This window comes from Electrona antarctica (genome assembly GCF_951216825.1).
Source record: "Electrona antarctica genome assembly, chromosome: 16".
NCBI lineage: Eukaryota > Metazoa > Chordata > Actinopteri > Myctophiformes > Myctophidae > Electrona > Electrona antarctica.
In genome coordinates this window covers 41,234,436-41,254,382 of record NC_136797.1, presented here as the reverse complement: position 1 = coordinate 41,254,382, position 19,947 = coordinate 41,234,436, and the positions used below count along the sequence as shown (strand labels likewise).

General features: G+C 45.3%; 1 pseudogene across 1 annotated transcript; it reads left to right on the top strand.

Moving 5' to 3' along the window:
• Positions 1-1,521: 1,521 nt before the first annotated feature.
• LOC306940158 (semaphorin-4D-like) lies at positions 1,522-16,331 on the top strand (annotated as a pseudogene). Its single transcript, XR_013792571.1, has 10 exons — positions 1,522-1,650; positions 2,341-2,479; positions 6,325-6,437; positions 7,710-7,884; positions 8,113-8,159; positions 9,327-9,710; positions 13,239-13,502; positions 14,826-15,038; positions 15,649-15,740; positions 15,896-16,331. The product of XR_013792571.1 is annotated as a semaphorin-4D-like (transcript).
• The last annotated feature ends 3,616 nt before the right edge of the window (positions 16,332-19,947 follow it).

The window sequence follows — 19,947 nt, the reverse complement described above, 5'->3', positions numbered from 1 at the left end:
TAGGTGTCTCGGACGTACGCCTCCGACAGTCGTACAAAACGTCCTTCACTTTGGCTCTGTGCATGCAGACACGTCATAGACCCATAGACTCTAACAGTGTCCTGGCTGAAAAATTGAAACGAGACCGCACCTCCTAGAAAGGTCGCCCGAGGACGTTCTATAGATCCATGCGTGCGTCTCCGGGAGCTCTATAACATATCCGAAAATCAGCCCGGAAGGCCTCACCGTCGTGGCGTTCCAGTGAAGCAAAGTTTGACGTTCACGCGCGCCTACGCCGACGATCGTAAGTCTGTTCGGGATGGGCCGAACACCTCTGCGATCGCGGCGACGAGCCGATCTTCGTGATGGTCTGAGTTTTTTTCTGCGACCTCGGGAACCTCAAATCTGACCCGAGGCCTAGCATTGCAGTGTAGTTCCCTTTATCGGACGCTTGTAAGAGTCCCACAAAATCGAGACCAACGCCATTTTATTCGCCATGGCCTGAATATGGATATTCGGGGGTGTTACATATTTAAAAAAATATCTATCACTTAATTGTTAAGGCATTTGGCCCAAAGGTCACCGTGGCAGTCTTTCGGCTGACCTTTGACCTTTGCAAACGTCGTGGAAATTCGAGACTGGTTCCATTGGATTCGACATGTCCTGAATATGGATATTGGAGGTTCTTACATATTTTTTAAATTATATATCACCCCGTTTTTTTAAGAATTTGGCCCAAAGGGTCACCGTTGCAGTCTTTCTGCTGACCATTGACCTTTGCAAACGTCCTGGAAAGTCGAGACCGGCCCCATTGAATTTGGGACGCTCTAAATATGAATAAAATGTCTCGTTTGCGAAGAATAGGGTTAGGGAACATATTTTAAAGGTGTGTTTTGTCTGTTTTCACTTCTGTGGAGAGAGGGGAGAGAGGAGGCAGTCTTTTTGCTGACCATTGACCTTTGCAAACGGCGTGGAGAGCCCAGACCGACGCCATTGGATTCTGCATTTTCTAAATATGAATAAAATGTCTAGTTTGTGAAGAATAACATTAATGAACATGTTGTGTTTTGTGTTTTGTCTGTTCATTCAAAAAGAGAGGAGAGAGAGGAGAGGAGGGGAGAGGCATATGCCTTCATACATGTGGATGGGCTGTGGCGCTGTTCTGAATTCCACTGGCAGATGACGGTCTTTTCTGTGATTCGTTTCTCTGACTTCCTATGTAAGTGCTGCTATTAAAATGCTTACTTTAAAAAGACTAAAATAGCTAAAATACAACAATTCATGGTCATAAGTTCATAAAGCATAATTCATAATAATGTCATGATACAATAATAAATATGTGGTTCATAATTGATTTCATATGAGGTTAAAAATGTAAACATGATGTGATGATAACTTTCTGAGGCAGAACCAAGTTCCCTGTCTGTCAGTAGCAACACTGGACCATGATTGATTGACTGATTGATGCATGATTGCCTGGCATTGCACACAGGTGGTACAAACATTTCTCTCACTCATTCAGACTCTGGTCTGCACAAGGAAGCACACTCGCAGCAGAGTAGTGTGTTTGAACTGTTTAAAGTTATTAAACACGGTCAAAAGGACATTCAAAGGACTGTATGAAACTCAAGAAGCATCAAGAACCTCTTTACACAACAAGCGGCCAACGAGGTATTATTATTTGAGAGTTATCTTTGTTGTGTTGTATTGTGGTGTTTTGACGGACACGTTCACCTGCGCATCGCGCATTTCTACATGTTTTGTATTTCTTTGTTTGATCAATATTATGTATTGCGACGTAATTTGTTGATTGTTTATGTGTTTATTATTTTGTGTGAACATAGTTCTCACGGCATGGAACAGCAGAGGGATGAGAAGAATGCCCAATAAATGCCCGTTTATAAAGAACCGACCTGTGTCGTCAATGTTGTGAGAAGAGCTACACCCTACGTGTGTGTTTCGTGTCGTGTCATTCATCATCACTTTGTTTACTTTACTTTATCACAGCTAACAGTCACATCAAGGTCTGTGAAATAGTTAGTAATGAATGAATAGCTGACTCTGTCGCGATTTTGGCTTTTATGGTGAATGTTTTACAACTATATGAACTTCAACTTTGGCCAGTAGTTGTACAAAGCCATGGGTCTGAATGTAAACAAAGTATATGCTGCTTTATAAGACAACGTTTTATTTTTATATTGAGTGGTGGTGTGATTTGCATGTTATGTAATGAGTCCGAGTTTGTATTGTGATAAACCAGTAGCATGGATAAGAAGCTAACTATGCTAATCGGAATTAGCATTAAGCTAACTGCATCCACTATAATGTTACACATTATATTAATGTGCTCTGTGTGTTCAGCCATGGCCAGGACGTCGAGGCACGACCGAGAGATGGCGCTGGACGCCAAGAGACGTCTGTGTGTGAGTTCAGATCCCGTGGAGAGGCTGAGGCTGCAGTGCCTGGCCCGAGGGTCGTCTGGCATCAATGGCCTGGGCAGGTGAGTGTGTGCGCGTGCGTGTGTGTGCGCGCGTGCCTCCCTCAGGCACAGCAGAGGCGTACACAGACAGTTGGACTGTGAGGTGACGTGGCAGCCCTCCTCCTCCTCCTCGCCATCACCCAGGAAGCCTTGGAGGTGTCGGCCGGTGTTGCTGGGCTCTATAACATATGAAAATCAGACCGGAAGGCCTTACCGTTGTGGCGTTCTACAGAAGCAAAGGTTTTAAATAGCAGATCTACAAGCTCGTAGCGCACCACTCGGTGTAGTGGAACGTTCGCGCGCGCCATGTCGACTAGAAAGGTCGCCCGAGGACGTACTACAGTTCTACGCGTGCGTATCTGGGAGCTCTATAACCTATCCGAAAAGCAGACCGGAGGGCCTTACCGTTGTGGCGTTCTAAAGAAGCAAAGGTTTTTACGTTCGCGTGTGCCATGTCGACTAGAAAGGTCGCCCGAGGACGTACTACAGTTCCACGCGTGCGTCTCGTGGAGCTCTATAACATATCCCTAAATCAGACCGGAAGGCCTTACCGTTGTGGCGTTCTACAGAAGCAAAGGTTTTAAGTAGCAGATCTACAAGCTCGTAGCGCGCCACTCGGTGTAGTGGAACGTTCGCGCGCGCCATGTCGACTAGAAAGGTCGCCCGAGGACGTACTACAGTTCCACGCGTGCGTCTCGTGGAGCTCTATAACATATCCCTAAATCAGACCGGAAGGCCTTACCGTTGTGGCGTTCTACAGAAGCAAAGGTTTTAAGTAGCAGATCTACAAGCTCGTAGCGCGCCACTCGGTGTAGTGGAACGTTCGCGCGCGCCATGTCGACTAGAAAGGTCGCCCGAGGACGTACTACAGTTCCACGCGTGCGTCTCGTGGAGCTCTATAACATATCCCTAAATCAGACCGGAAGGCCTTACCGTTGTGGCGTTCTACAGAAGCAAAGGTTTTAAGTGGCAGATCTACAAGCTCGTAGCGCGCCACTCGGTGTAGTGGAACGTTCGCGCGCGCCATGTCGACTAGAAAGGTCGCCCGAGGACGTACTACAGTTCCACGCGTGCGTCTCGTGGAGCTCTATAACATATCCGTAAATCAGACCGGAAGGCCTTACCGTTGTGGCGTTCTACAGAAGCAAAGGTTTTAAGTAGCAGATCTACAAGCTCGTAGCGCGCCACTCGGTGTAGTGGAACGTTCGCGCGCGCCATGTCGACTAGAAAGGTCGCCCGAGGACGTACTACAGTTCCACGCGTGCGTCTCGTGGAGCTCTATAACATATCCCTAAATCAGACCGGAAGGCCTTACCGTTGTGGCGTTCTACAGAAGCAAAGGTTTTAAGTAGCAGATCTACAAGCTCGTAGCGCGCCACTCGGTGTAGTGGAACGTTCGCGCGCGCCATGTCGACTAGAAAGGTCGCCCGAGGACGTACTACAGTTCCACGCGTGCGTCTCGTGGAGCTCTATAACATATCCCTAAATCAGACCGGAAGGCCTTACCGTTGTGGCGTTCTACAGAAGCAAAGGTTTTAAGTAGCAGATCTACAAGCTCGTAGCGCGCCACTCGGTGTAGTGGAACGTTCGCGCGCGCCATGTCGACTAGAAAGGTCGCCCGAGGACGTACTACAGTTCCACGCGTGCGTCTCGTGGAGCTCTATAACATATCCCTAAATCAGACCGGAAGGCCTTTCCGTTGTGGCGTTCTACAGAAGCAAAGGTTTTAAGTGGCAGATCTACAAGCTCGTAGCGCGCCACTCGGTGTAGTGGAACGTTCGCGCGTGCCATGTCGACTAGAAAGGTCGCCCGAGGACGTACTACAGTTCCACGCGTGCGTCTCGTGGAGCTCTATAACATATCCGTAAATCAGACCGGAAGGCCTTACCGTTGTGGCGTTCTACAGAAGCAAAGGTTTTAAGTAGCAGATCTACAAGCTCGTAGCGCGCCACTCGGTGTAGTGGAACGTTCGCGCGCGCCATGTCGACTAGAAAGGTCGCCCGAGGACGTACTACAGTTCCACGCGTGCGTCTCGTGGAGCTCTATAACATATCCCTAAATCAGACCGGAAGGCCTTACCGTTGTGGCGTTCTACAGAAGCAAAGGTTTTAAGTAGCAGATCTACAAGCTCGTAGCGCGCCACTCGGTGTAGTGGAACGTTCGCGCGCGCCATGTCGACTAGAAAGGTCGCCCGAGGACGTACTACAGTTCCACGCGTGCGTCTCGTGGAGCTCTATAACATATCCCTAAATCAGACCGGAAGGCCTTACCGTTGTGGCGTTCTACAGAAGCAAAGGTTTTAAGTAGCAGATCTACAAGCTCGTAGCGCGCCACTCGGTGTAGTGGAACGTTCGCGCGCGCCATGTCGACTAGAAAGGTCGCCCGAGGACGTACTACAGTTCCACGCGTGCGTCTCGTGGAGCTCTATAACATATCCCTAAATCAGACCGGAAGGCCTTTCCGTTGTGGCGTTCTACAGAAGCAAAGGTTTTAAGTGGCAGATCTACAAGCTCGTAGCGCGCCACTCGGTGTAGTGGAACGTTCGCGCGTGCCATGTCGACTAGAAAGGTCGCCCGAGGACGTACTACAGTTCCACGCGTGCGTCTCGTGGAGCTCTATAACATATCCGTAAATCAGACCGGAAGGCCTTACCGTTGTGGCGTTCTACAGAAGCAAAGGTTTTAAGTAGCAGATCTACAAGCTCGTAGCGCGCCACTCGGTGTAGTGGAACGTTCGCGCGCGCCATGTCGACTAGAAAGGTCGCCCGAGGACGTACTACAGTTCCACGCGTGCGTCTCGTGGAGCTCTATAACATATCCCTAAATCAGACCGGAAGGCCTTACCGTTGTGGCGTTCTACAGAAGCAAAGGTTTTAAGTAGCAGATCTACAAGCTCGTAGCGCGCCACTCGGTGTAGTGGAACGTTCGCGCGCGCCATGTCGACTAGAAAGGTCGCCCGAGGACGTACTACAGTTCCACGCGTGCGTCTCGTGGAGCTCTATAACATATCCCTAAATCAGACCGGAAGGCCTTACCGTTGTGGCGTTCTACAGAAGCAAAGGTTTTAAGTAGCAGATCTACAAGCTCGTAGCGCGCCACTCGGTGTAGTGGAACGTTCGCGCGCGCCATGTCGACTAGAAAGGTCGCCCGAGGACGTACTACAGTTCCACGCGTGCGTCTCGTGGAGCTCTATAACATATCCGAGAATCAGACCGGAAGGCCTTACCGTTGTGGCGTTCTACAGAAGCAAAGGTTTTAAGTAGCAGATCTACAAGCTCGTAGCGCGCCACTCGGTGGTGGCGCGCTATGAGCTTGTAGATCTGCTATTTTTAAATAGCTAAATTATAACAATGGGGGGGTCCCGAGACGTTGCCAAAGCATTTTCGGGGGTCCCCGGCCAAAAAGTGGGGTCCCCTGATCTAGTGGCTGAATGTTGTGTAGTGCCATTTTTTTCAAGATTATATCTTTTTTTGAGTGGTGCAAACCACTCCAACAACCGGCTTTGTTTGTACCCGTGTATGTGTGTACCTGTACGTGGGGGCCCAAAAGAATGAGCATGGTTACTATGGTCACTGACATTACGTCAGACCACAGCTGATCAGGCTATATAAGACCTTGCACCACTCAGTTCACACGGGTGTGATTCTTTAAATATATATATATATGCCTCAGGTAATTTCAAACATCATCAGGTCCTGATGTTTGCTGGGGGACCCCCTCAAGAACCCCTCGGGGTCCCTGAGCCCACTTTGAGAGCCACTGGCTTAGATTATCCTCTTAATCATGCATAAATAATAACTAGTCTAAAACTATGCTGTGAAAGTCTACATGTTCAGCATGCTTTTCCCTTTTATTTCTGCTCCATAGACAAGGGAGTCTTACACAAGTCAGTAGTGTATGAAGGAGACGTACACAGCGTGGAAGAGATTCAACTACTGAAGAACTCCGAGTCCATTAAGAACTTAGTGCTGTCCTCACAGGTGTGTATTCATGTAGTAGGTCAGGGGTGGGCAACTTTGACGATGGAGAGGGCCACTATATTTCCACACTCACTCCAGAGGGCCATATATTAGTCGTAGCTAAAATAGCCGATCTACAAGCTCAAAACGCGTCGCGCTGCGACACGTTTTGAGCTTGTAGATCGGCTATTTTTCGAATTGAAATCAAATGCCTTTAATTATACGAGTGTTGAAGCATTGAGCTACTAATTTAGACTGAAGTAATTAAAGCGGGTCATGTTTGCATGTTGTGGAATTGTAAACAGCTGAAACCAATATTATATCAGTATTCTGACATTAACCTGAGGGCCGCATTAAGTGAAGGTGGGGGCCGCATGTGGCCCCCGGGCCGCCAGTTGCCCACCACTGTAGTAGGTTATAGAATTAGAAACTTGCTGGTGTAAGATCATATACATAATTATTTTACTTATTAGGTAACTGGAATGCTCGCCTCGAAACACCCTTGCCCTCATTTTCTTTCTGCCAACCGCACGCCAGCTGCTCTGTGGGGCGGTTCTTGTAATCTTGCAATCTTGCAATCTTGCAAGGATAAGGTTAGAAATAAGTTTAGGGTTAGGCATAGTTTTACTGGGGTTAAGTTTAGGAATAGGTTTAGGTTGTGCCACCGTTTTACTGAGGTTAACTCAGTTAACCTTCTTGGGCCCTCATCGACTTTGGATGTCTGTTTTAATATTGATAACACTTCACAACTCTGTTCTGCACGCGCTCGTAACACTCCGGTTGCCGAGCGGTGAAAATAAATCTGAAGTGAGAAGTCTGCTGTCTTGATTTGCAGCTCATTTCTTTAAACGATATGATCGCCGGTTACAAAATGTATGTTTTGAGTGAATTAAATGACATTCACGGGACATTATTTAATTGCGCCCAGGGCGAGGCGAGCGTTCTGATATTCATATTAAATACTATAGCAATATTTTGACTGAGGCATTTATTGAAAACTATTAATTTAACTATTAATTGATTGAGTGGTTAAAGTGTGACATCTAGTGTTGTCTAGTGCACCTTTCAATCTGTTTCAAAGCAAAGCCACCAGTTCCACTGAGGACATGGACTCCCTTAACGTGTGTGTGTGTGTGTGTGTGTGTGTGTGTGTGTGTGTGTGTGTGTGTGTGTGTGTGTGTGTGTGTGTGTGTGTGTGTGTGTGTGTGTGTGTGTGTGTGTGTGTGTGTGTGTGTGTGTGTGTGTGTGTGTGTGTGTGTGTGTGTGTGTGTGTGTGTGTGTGTGTGTCCACAGACACGTTTTCTATATGCTGGCTCAGACTCAGGAGTGGTCCAGTCACCCCCACAGCCTTCTGTGACAAATACCTGTCCTGTGACGACTGCATTCTGGCCCGGGACCCCTACTGCGCCTGGGACCCTAAAAGAACTGCCTGTGTGAATATATTCGATGCCCCCAGCCACACACACAGGTAATTCAAGTCACTGGTATTTTCCCACATTGTTTTTTTTTCTCACGCTAGCTGTCTCTCGCTATCTGTCTAACAGCAGTAACCAAAAGCAGAAACCACATTATCAAACCAAAGTCATCTTAACGGTCACCGCACCCCTTCCTGTTTGGCCTGTTTCTTTCAGAGTTGGTGTTTGTCTCTCTGCGTGTTTTAGACACTTGTGTACATAATGCATATTTGTTTTACCAGGAGTCTACTCCAGAGTCTTAATGGCGATGCAGACGGCTGTCCAACAGGTAGTGCAACATGTCATTCTGTCTCACTGTTGGAGCCTGACCCATATTGGTAATGGTCTAGTCTCTCAATTTTGAGCTCTTACATCGGTCGGGCTCGACTCATCATTGACAAGCTTTTTTTTTTGTTGCTTAACCCATTAAGACGGAGAAAGCATCTGTGTCATTTTTACAGATTTTAACCACTTTATACTTTGGCCATTCAAAAATAGCAGATCTACAAGCTCATATAGCATCACTTGCTATTTTTGAAAAATCGTGACAATTTGTGCAAATCTTTAACTCAAATCCTTGCTTCTGGGGGTGTCTGGACAAAATATTTTGGGGGGTCGGCGGCCTGAGATGCCTGAAGAAGGCATGACAAAAGCTTGCTAAATGAAAGCTTGCTATCTTAATCATATAAATAAAAATATCCGATTGTGCACAGATTTGAGTGTGCGGAGCCTCCAAAGCAAAGCAAAGTTACTATATTTACCCAGGGTATCTGGGCTAAGCTCAAGAACTTGTTTCCAGCCAGGCCCTGCTCATAGAACATTTCATGGTAGTGGTTCAATGCCTTGCTCAAGGGCACTTCAGCGGTGGTAATTTTAACGTGTCGGACCGCTGATTCGAACTGGCGACCTTCCGGTATCAAGACCGCTCCGCAATCCGTTCGGCCACCGCTGCCACTCCCTTTACTTTTTTTACTTAATTGTGATTCCAGCACCTCATGGCTGATGAGCCAGCGAAAAAGTTTTGAGCACCACTGATAACATACATTTTTCAGAAAACTGTTAGGATTTAGATTAGAAGATTTCTTTTAGAATCAGCCTCAGGTCTAAATATGTTAATCCATTGAGACCTGGAACGCATCCATGTCACGTTAGCGTTTAACCACATTAACCATTAACCCATTTTGGGGCGGGAACCCGTTTTGGTGTTTTAAACATTGTTATAATTTAGCTATTGAAAAATAGCAGATCTACAAGCTCATAGCGCGCCACCGAGTGGCGCGCTATGAACTTGTAGGTCTGCTATTTTTGAAAAATCGTTAAAATGTGCCTCAAATCTTTCCGAAAATTGTCATGATTTAGAAAACTTTTTTTTTAAAATTTCGACGTCAGGTCTAAATATGTTAAATTAAATGTCGGCCTTCAAAAACATGGTGTTTTCCTCCTGTGTATCCCCCAGTGCCAGTCCTGTCTGTGCAGGACTACAAGCATGTCACCGTGAAGCCAGGGAGTTCTGCTGAGCTGCCCTGTCTGGTGCGCTCCAACCTAGCCCAGCTGATATGGAAGTCCAATGGCTCGGCGCTGACCGAGGCCTCTCGCTTCCACCTCATAGGGGAGGCTGGCCTCCTCATCTACAGCGTGGCTCCGGAGGACCAGGGCCTCTATGAGTGCTGGTCCCTGGAGTGGAGCCCTGCCTCCGGGAAGAACTTTAGCCACCTCCAAGCTGGATACTCTCTATCTCTGGAGGCCCCATCCAGACCGCCGTATCAGGCCGGTCGCACCGTGACCACCCTCCGCACCAATCTCGGCCAGAAGGAGACGGAAAGCCCCCGGTCCTCTGAAGGTAACGGTAACACAGCCAAACCTCCACTAACTTCGGCCCGTGCCCCTCCCAGCCCCTCGGCCACAAACCTCTTCACGTCCCCGGCTCAAACTGACTTGTCACTAACCCCACCCACCAGTAGTACTACCATCAGGTTACAGCCTAATCACCTCCCCCCGAATCCCAACGTTCCCCGGCCAGAGACCCTGGACCCGTCAGCGGAGTTTTTGCAGTACAACAATAGCTCGGCCCTCCTCGCCCTCTTCCTCCTCTTCTTCCTCCTCTTCCTGGCTGCGATGGCGTACAACTGCTACATGCAGTACCTCCCGGCGCCCTGCCTGCGGCTGCGAGCGGCCCTCCTGGGCAGCCACAAGAACCCCATCCAGCCCGAGTACCGGTCCTGTGAGTCGGGCCTGACGACAGAGCAAGCCGTGACGGAAAAACTGAACCTCACGGAACAGCGCCCGACCCAGAACGGCAGCAAAGTCACCCCAAATAATCAGCTGCGTGCGCTGCGCGACACCGGGTACGAGACCGAACCGGAGTGTGGAAACGGAAGGATCCCCTCTCACAGTTTCCCTGACGACAGTCCATCCAAGGAGAAACCATTTGACGTAGATTGTGAATCTCAACCGATTGAGTTTGCAGATGCCGATGAGCCTTGCTGCTAGCGAGAAACCATAGATTTGCCTGTTATTTCCCTTAACCCAGAAACTTTAGGGAATACTATGCTATTGTTGCCTCACAGTACATAGTACTATTTACAGTGCCAGATGAGGATACGTTTATTTCAAATTTAAGGTCGTGCATCAGACTCCAGAGATTGGATTTATTTTCTGATGCAAAGGGCTACAAAGTATTTAATATCAAGGCAACTCATGAATGTCGTAACTCTCTGTGCATAGTCCAGCAGAAAAGAAAAGTAAAGAAGCTATTTAAAATTTCCAAATTGGAAACATTGTTTACCAAATTGGTAAGTTACCCTGATGTTCTCCAAATTGGATGCATGTTACCTTTTTGTACAGTGTGAGATTGGGGTGGGTGGGTGTGGAGGGTGTGATTTCGTTAAATTCATGTATTTTATTAGTTTGTTTTTATTATTTTGCAATTTGGGCTAGTGGATGTAGTTAAATTTCTCAGGGAAGGTTTGCTCAGTACGCTGTCATTATACTACCTAGCTTTGTGTACAATCGTCACACCTCTAGCACGTACGACGTACGTGGTCTGTGGACTATGGATGTTCCACCTGTTGAGGTACTGTATAGGACCAGCGAAGATACAAAGGAAGAACAAAACTGGTCGGCGGTACAGCAATTTGTATGTTTATGAAGACTTTATGCTGTATTCTCCTACGTGAGATTGGGTGGATTTACCGAATCATACGTCTGGAGGAAGAGGAAGATGATATTCGCACAAAGGTTTTGTCAATCAGAACCCTATTATTGCTTAGACGGCACCAATCAACCCTACAGTGGGGTGAGGGGACTCGGTGGTAGGAGGGAGGTGGGAACTTTGACTCACAAAATGGGGAAAAATGCTGGAAGATTTCAAACCACTGTCTGAACTGTGTAGATGTGACCAGAGTCGCACAATCTTTTTTTGTTTTGTTTTTCACCCTATGAAACCCTGATGGTACAAAGTCACTTCTGCCCCCCCAGGGCCATATTAACCTCTACTACTCTTCCTCCCTATTGGCTGACAATAACCCATTAATGTACAGAAATACGCTGATCGATTATCCTTTTTTTCTCTTTTGTCTTCAAATGAGCCCTGAAAACAATCTTTTACCATGTTTTCATTTCCAATTTCTATTTAATTCAGCTTTAAATTCTAGATTTTCCCCCCCAGAGCATGATTAGTTAAAGTATGAATCTCACATCTGTGGTAACATTCTCATTTTATTGATAGCATACAGTACTGTATATAGTTATGATGTTCCCCATTGTGGCTTGATTTGTACTTTATACTTTTGATTTGTACCAGTGTCGCACATCAAAAATGGCTGATCTGCAAGCTTACAGCGTGTTGCACATTGCGACGTGTTGCGAGCATGTGGATCGTCACGATGCGCAACCAAGTACTGTTTAAATCAGGCATTGGAACTAGAGGTCTACACAGGTCAACCCGAAACCGGAAACCCGAGGGCCTACCCGAGACTGGAGCGGATCAGGGTAAAACATATTTACTTTCTCTCAGGTACGGGTCAGATCTATTTTAATTGCTGCGGTACCCGAGACTGGAGCGGATCAGGGTAAAACATATTTACTTTCTCTCAGGTACGGGTCAGATCTATTTTAATTGCTGCGGTGTCTCGAGTAAGACTCTGACCCCATCTGCTTTAATCTAGTAAGTAGCCTTGCCGAGCCATGAGGCCCATAGGGCAGGAGCCTATCTCCTGTTTCTGTAGCGTGAGGCAGCTTGATGTATAAGTACACCCCCCTGGACATGACGCTAGTATGTCGCAGGGACTTACCCCCAATCCAACCCTTGATGCTGAGTGTCAAGCAGGGAGGCACTGGGTCCCATTTTTAGAGTCTTTGGTATAACCTGGCCGGGGATTGAACCCCGACCTCCCAGTCTCAGGGCAGACACTCTAACCACAAGGCCACTGAGCTGGTGAGCTGCTTTAATCTGCTTCGGTATAATTACATTCTAAAATCCATATTGTCTGTTTGGTTTGAATGACGTTTACAGCCGATTGAAACTCAGCCAATCTCAAGTAGGTGCAGTGCGTTGCCTGAACACCATGGACATTTTCCATATAGTGAGATTAAACCCAAACTACGAGAGAAACAATATAGTGTGCAAAAGCCACCAGGATCGTCATCTGTAGTGGATATTATCGAAGGGCAATTTAAGAACATTGGCGCAGCTAAATGTACTCTCTGCAATGCACTACTGCAGATTTGATGCAACCAAGACAGGCAAGTCTCAGCGGTGAAACGAGCATTGTTTTTGCAAGGCCTTGCTGAAAATATAATTTCAGTGTACGTATAATGTAGCCTGCTTCGGGTCCAGTACGTTCGGGTCGAGACCCATTAACCCATTCAGGCCTGACGTCGAAATAAAAAAAACGTTCGCTCTGAAAGAATATATATTCAAAGATTTGTGCCGCATTTTTACGATTTTTCAAAAATAGCAGACCTACAAGTTCATAGCGCGCCACTCGGTGGCGCGCTATGAGCTTGTAGATCTGCTATTTTTCAATAGCTAAAGTATAACATAATGCTGAGTTAAAACACCAAAAGGGGTTCCCGCCCAAAATCGGTAATAATATGGTATAATAATATATAAGACCATATAATATATAATAATATCGGTATAATATGACACACATGCGTCCTCAGGTCTAAATGGGTTAAGGTCCGTTTGGAACCGGGTATGGTTATTCTCGGGTCATTTCCTGTGCAGACCTCTAATTTACCTTTTGTTATCCTTCCTTGTGTGCTTTGCACGTCAAACCCTTTTCCTCCTCGACTTTCCTCAGTTCTTACCGTTTCTCCATCACTCCCTCCCTCCCCTGCCATGTGCTCCCTTCTCCCCTCACAGCCTCCGCTGCTGTTTCCTCCTCTTCCAGTGCATCCTCCTCCTCCTCCTCCCATTCCTCATCTGGAAGTAGTGCTACTCCCTCTGTCCTCCCTTGCTCCTCCTCTCCTCCTCTTTCCGTTGCCACCTCTTCCTCCGCCGGGCCTCGCGGCGGCGGTGTGCAGGGCCAGAGGGAGGCAGAGGTGAGACTATTGCCCCCCCTGCTGAAGGATCAGGCCTGGGGGGTTCACGCCCAGGAGGCCTTCCTGCTCTTCTGCCTGGCCTTGGGTGAGTGGTGCCTGTGACACTGACTCACCCCCACCCAAAACCCTTCGTCAGGAACTCACACTGCCTGGTTTTGCCTGTCGGTCACGCTTTCTCTTTTTATTCCTCTCTATGTCTGTCTTCCCCTCTTTTCCCATTCTCTCTATGTCCCCTCTTTCACCCTTCTCTCTCTATCTCCTCCTTTTCCTCTCTCGCTCTCTCTTTGTGCATGTGGCTACAATATTACCTGACATCACTTCCCTACCCCCAACCTAACCTGCATAGATATTTACCCCCCCCACGTGTGTGTGTGTGTGTGTGTGTGTGTGTGTGTGTGTGTGTGTGTGTGTGTGTGTGTGTGTGTGTGTGTGTGTGTGTGTGTGTGTGTGTGTGTGTGTGTGTGTGTGTGTGTGTGTGTGTGTGTGTGTGTGTGTGTGTGTGTGTGTGTGTGTGTGTGTGTGTGTGTGTGTGTGTGTGTGTGTGTGTGTGTGTGTGCTGTATGTGCGCATGTGCAAAGTTTCTCACAACAAAACTGCCTTTTTACTGTTACAATTGGTGTACCCTAACTTTAGGCCCATTTGGACTATACCTAAACTGTATATGAGGCTAATCTGAATAAATTGGAGTTTCCTAAAAACCTCCGACATGTGGTTTCATGTCTCACATGCCTCAGTTCCATGGTACTGAATTTTGTTTTTATAACTGGAAAATCTGACCTGATATATGAGATATTTATAAGTAGGTACTTCTCAAGCAGTGTCAAGAACGATGTTTTTTTTGTAGAAATATTGTAGGTTAAATGTGTAACTTGGATTTTCTTTGCCTGTAAACAAATGTAAATATATTTGTATATATTGGGAAATACTTTCAAGATGTACATAATATTCTCAAACATTTTGGGGTTATTGCTGTTAGGGAGCTTAAATAAATCTTGATTTCAAATGTTATCAATGCTGGTGCCTATTTATTCAGTTGTGTTACGTCATAATTTTTATTACTGGCATTAACAACGATAGAAACATTTAGAATGAAAGAAAACCTTTTTAGGGTAAGTTTCTTTTTTTAAATATATAAATAACTGGTGAATTATGTGTTGCTGAGCTGCAAATTCCGTACTACTTAAACCCTCTGTACTTGATAAAAAACAGACCTGTAAAGAGCACATTTGGTACGATCTTACTTCACTCTACACAACTCGATTCGCCAAAAATAGCAGATTTACAAGCTCACTCACAATTGTGAACTTCTTGTAGATCGGCTATTTTTGGCCCTGTGGAGTGACGGGTGTCTTGGCAGAGTTGTCGACCAATCAGGGGTCAAACATGAAGTCCCATTCTGTCCTCTTAGGTCCTAGTGACGTCCACATTCACTGGCTAGTAAACGGACAAGGTCTCGATGGCCCCGTCATGGAGCACCGACGGCAGACGGGCCATGGGGAGGCGCTAGTGAGCAGCTGGCTCAGGGAGGGGCCACTGATTAAGGACGCCCGTTACCACTGTATCGCTGAAGCCAGCGTAGGACGTGACGTCTCTGAGGTCGATCTGCACCTCACTATTGGAGGTAGATGATTAATCATCACCTGATTAATCAACAGATGTAGCATGCCTAAATCTGTATCGGTGATTGGTTTGGGTGAAAAGGTCCATTTGTACCAATTGAAAAATGGCAAAATATAATTCAGGATTTCAATTCAAATAATAGCAAAAATTGCCGATCTACAAGCTCAAAACGCGTCACACTGCGACGCATTTTGAGCTTGTAGATTGGCTATTTTTGCTACAATATATCTGCAATGTGGCCCTCTGGAGTGAGTGGAAATAATTTGTGGCCCTCTCCGTCGTCAAAGTTAACCACCCCTGTTTTTCTATTTAAGAGAAAGTGAAATGCTAAGACAAACGTTACAGTCATCAGTTACACTGATCGCATTGTCCCAGAGCTTTACACTTGAGCACTTTTTGTCATCTTTGAGTAGACTTGAGTCATCGTTAAACTTCTTGCAACTCTTTTTCCACTCTTTTTCCTCCATATTTTTGAGACTAGTGCCCCTGCAATCAACTTTGAATTGAGGATAAATGATTGGTTTCCCTGAACCTTTGCTGTTTTGCCATGACTCCTGACATGACATTGTTAGGTATGTTTTATATGCATAAAGCCTCTTATCAATTAACAGATGAGGAGAGCATTCCATCCAGAGATTTGAACCAGTGGAGGAGTGCACTCACTGAACACGAACAGCTGCTAAAACAATGGGAAAAGGCCTGGGTATGTTCATATTCTGACTGCGTGATCTGATTTAAGATGGAGCCAAATTGTCTGTGCACAGATTTTGTCTCAAGCATATCTCAAAAAATGTTGTCAGAGGTGTGTGTGTGTGCGCGCACGCGTGAAATATAGACTGTGTTTAATTCTCTCCACAGGAAAGCTGTGATAGAAATGGAGCTCTCTGAAGATGTCATGACGCATCACTGATCTTGGCTGTATTTGGTTCTGAACCCGGTTCTCCACCAAAGTGGACCAGGCCTTAAGACACCACAGATGTCACACGTGAATGTCATGTGATGTCACAGTGCCATTTCTTAGATGGAGGTTTGAGGAGGACTCTTCAAGCTAAGTACTTCATGCCTTCTGTCAGGCTCACCTGGTGGGCAAGACGAGACTTGACTCCTCCCTACTCCGAGAAGAAGGTGACGGAGCCGGGTGGTTGTCTTTGTTTGAGGGATGGCAGACTAGACGCTGGCAAAATATAAAGTGACTGCACTTACTGTAAGCCTGATTGCAAAAAAATGCAAAAAGAATAGCCCATCTACAAGCTCACAACGCATTGTGATGCTAGTGAGCTGGTAGATCTGCTATTTTTGAAAAAAGAACAATGACTTTTTTTTTCTGCCTGTAATGACATGCCCAAATAAAGAGGCCAGTTTTAAAGTGAAGAGAATGAAGTGTCAATCTAAAATCAGATTGATCTGCAAAAATTCTAAAAAACATTCAAAGGTAGACGAGCTATGAATAAAAGACCTGAATTTTTAGGTTAAATGACCCTATGTGATGGCATGCATGTGTCCCTTCTAACATAATGCACTTGTCCCGATGCCAAAAAGACATTTCTTTAAAGGATCCCTGGCTAATAAGCCTTATATGTTTTTTTTAAACACCTTAAATTATAATTATTATAATATATTATTTGCAAAATAGTTCATCTTTTAAGGGGACCGCCTGTTGCAAGATGATGTCATTTGTCCATCATCGTCCAGCAATATGGAATGCAATGCATGTACTAATAAAAACGTGCTCTTAGGAAGTATTATTACGTTGTTTTTAGTTACAATATCCATTCTCCATGGGGCTGGACCACACAACTTGTGATATATGTTGTCTCCCTTAAGTAAAAGATGAACTATTTCTAAAAATAGATGAAATCAGACCAGTCTGAAGCGAGTGGTGCAACAGAACCCCCTATTGGTACTCTAAACATAGTCCCATAGGGACAAAGCTGTTCCTTGGAGTGGTTGCACCACTCAAAAAATAGCTGGAAAAAAATAAAAGTTATAGAGCTCAATTGTAATATATTATGGCAAATCAGGCGTATTAGCCCATTTAAAGTGTCATTCACATGGAACCGCAGTACAATGTAAACGGGTACAATTTGTACTTTTAATGTCAATGTGAGTGTTGGTGAAGGACTTAAATGCATATTGACTATAATATGATTGTCCCTCAGAATTAAATGGTTCTTTTATTTTTTTGTTATTTAATTTTTTTAAGAAACTGGGGCATTAGTCACAGTACTTTCCAACTAATTCCAACATTTGCTTTTGCATTAAGCACAAACACGAGATGGTATTCGGATTGAGTTCATGCTACACAAACTACACATCGCAAAGGATTGTTTTCTGTCTCCTAATAGAGGGTATGCATGCATAAAGTGAGTGGCAAATTGAGTGACAAAGTGAATGGCAAAGTGAGTTTAACGTTATTTAACGTTGTTTAATGCAATCAGATAGGACTTTTCTGTTTGGATGTATGCGCTGTCAAGGCCATAAAGTAGTTTCTTGCCACTCAGTAGGCGACGGCGTACTGTAACTTCCGGGTATTATGATGATGTCACGTGCATACCCTATAGTCTATAATTCCTCTAATATCTTTCACTGACTGTCATTCATATCACAAGTCTAAGAAGTTTACCCTCTGTCTTGGACAGTTTAGCAAAAAATAAACAGAGGTGTTTTCTTTTTTGCTTGATTGTTTTTTGTCTCTTACACTGATCTCTGGGTCTATATCAAACTTAATGGTTATTTTTGTTTTTATTTCGCTTTTTCCTAAACATGCTGGCAAATGACATTGAACATTGCCCCAGGCAGCCGCCTATGGGAGCCCCGGCCGACCAGCCCTGTTGTGATACATTTGTTTTTAAGAACTCTAGTGTAGTGTCTACAGAACATGATACATGCATGATAGAGCAACATAGAACACCTAGGGAACAGCACCCTCTTGTGACTAAAAGGACAAAAAACACAAACTATGTACAGTATTCTCCTTGTTGCAAAGGTGTTACTGAAGTGGGCAGAGTGGAGTATAATTCCATTAAAATAAACATTGAAGCTCATCTGCTAAAAGTAGTTAAATGGATCATGTCAAAGGCACACGTGTTTACTGTAGCGCTAATAATATAAATTAAGAAGAAAAGGGGAACAAAATGTAAACATGAAATCAAGGCAAGCATTTGCCATACAGCATCTAGCACAGGCCCTTAACAGAATAAGCCTATCTCACAGAATTTCCCCGCCCCCCTAAATACGCCCCCTTTCGGGGTTAGTGGTGATAGCGTGACGTCACTCCATAGACGCTACATGTTAACAGAGGTAATTTAAGAAGTCTACAACTTTTGTTTTCTCAAGGTAAGGTTTGTTCTATCTGTTCGACCTGATTTACCATCTTGTTTGCTTCATAATAATATTGGTCTGTCACATTTTTACATTAGAAAATGTACTTAGATTCTCCAGAGAAAAAAACGTGTAAATGCTCATGTTAAAGACACCACTATTTACCGGAAGTGGGCGTGGAAAGCGGGCTGTGAGATAGGCCTATTAGAAAAGTGTGAACCTCGGAGCGCACATCTCCGCCAGACTGTGTTGACTACCCAGGGCCTGCAAACGTTGGAAGGCAGCCATGGAGTCATAGCGGATGTTACTCAAATGACCCCAGTCCCTGCAGGGCCCAGTCAGAGATAATATGACCCCAGTCCCAGGGCCCAGTCAGAGATAATATGCACTGATTTGTGCATTTTTGATCTGTAGGAGTAGTAGCAAAAGCACATATTTTCCATACCCTAAACTTGCCTGAAGGTTCACTTTGTAACTTTTTTATAATGAATGAAATGTAAGTGTGTCCAATCTGTATGGCAGAGTATGTTAATTAAGCAATATTACACGAGAGGGTGTGCGTTAACGTGATTATTGCCACGACAGGGATGCGGTGAGGAACGAGACGAAGTCGAGTTCCGCAAGCATCACTGAAGTGGCAATAATACAACAGTTACCCTTAAAACTAAGAAAATCGCTGAAAGAATATATTTTTTGAATGACAGATGTAGTCACTACGACCACAAATGTCCCAAGAAACTAGCTAGCCTAGCCACCGAGTTTGCTAGCGCTCTGGGAGAACAGAGCAGCTGAATTCTTTGTTTTGATTAGGTGGTGAATGGTGCTGGTTTAACCCACGGCTAGAAGGCTGTTTCAACCAATCAGATTGCTTCCTCGAAACGACCTGTGGTATAATACAATATAACTTATCCAATTGGGGTGGTTGTATTTTGTCTCCCTGCTATTCTATTGAATTTGAGACATACTGCAGATTGCGTCAAAGTCATGTCTCACATAGACACAGGATCTGACATGAGGTCAAAGGTCATGTCTCACCTAGACACAGGATCTGACGCCACGTTTGACCTGATGTATGGTCAAGATTAAATTTATCCCCAGAGCAAGCAGGCCGGCTCTAATTAGCTCAATAGTCAAAATCTCAGCACATGCACAGGAAACTAAGTTAAAATCCGGGGTAAAAGAGGAAAGTTACACGTAGTGCTGCTTTGATATTTAACATGTTTACTTGATTTATATATTTAGTGTGTGTGTGTCAGGCAGATGCCTGAGGAAGGTCGAAGGACCGAATCGTTGCATTTTGGACAATGAATAAAAAGCTCTTGAACCAGAAAGTGACAGTGTGCGGGTCTCCCTCCTTCTCTACGTGTTTGCAGTCTGCTGCTTTGTCGCCGACGCACCTGTTATGGGCCTATCTCACAGAATTTCCCCACCCCCCTTAATACGCCCCCCTTAGGTTAGTGGTGATAGCGTGACGTCACTCCATAGACGCTACATGTTAACAGAGGTAATTTAAGAAGTCTACAACTTTTGTTTTCTCAAGGTAAGGTTTGTTCTATCTGTTCGAGCTGATTTACCATCTTGTTTGCTTC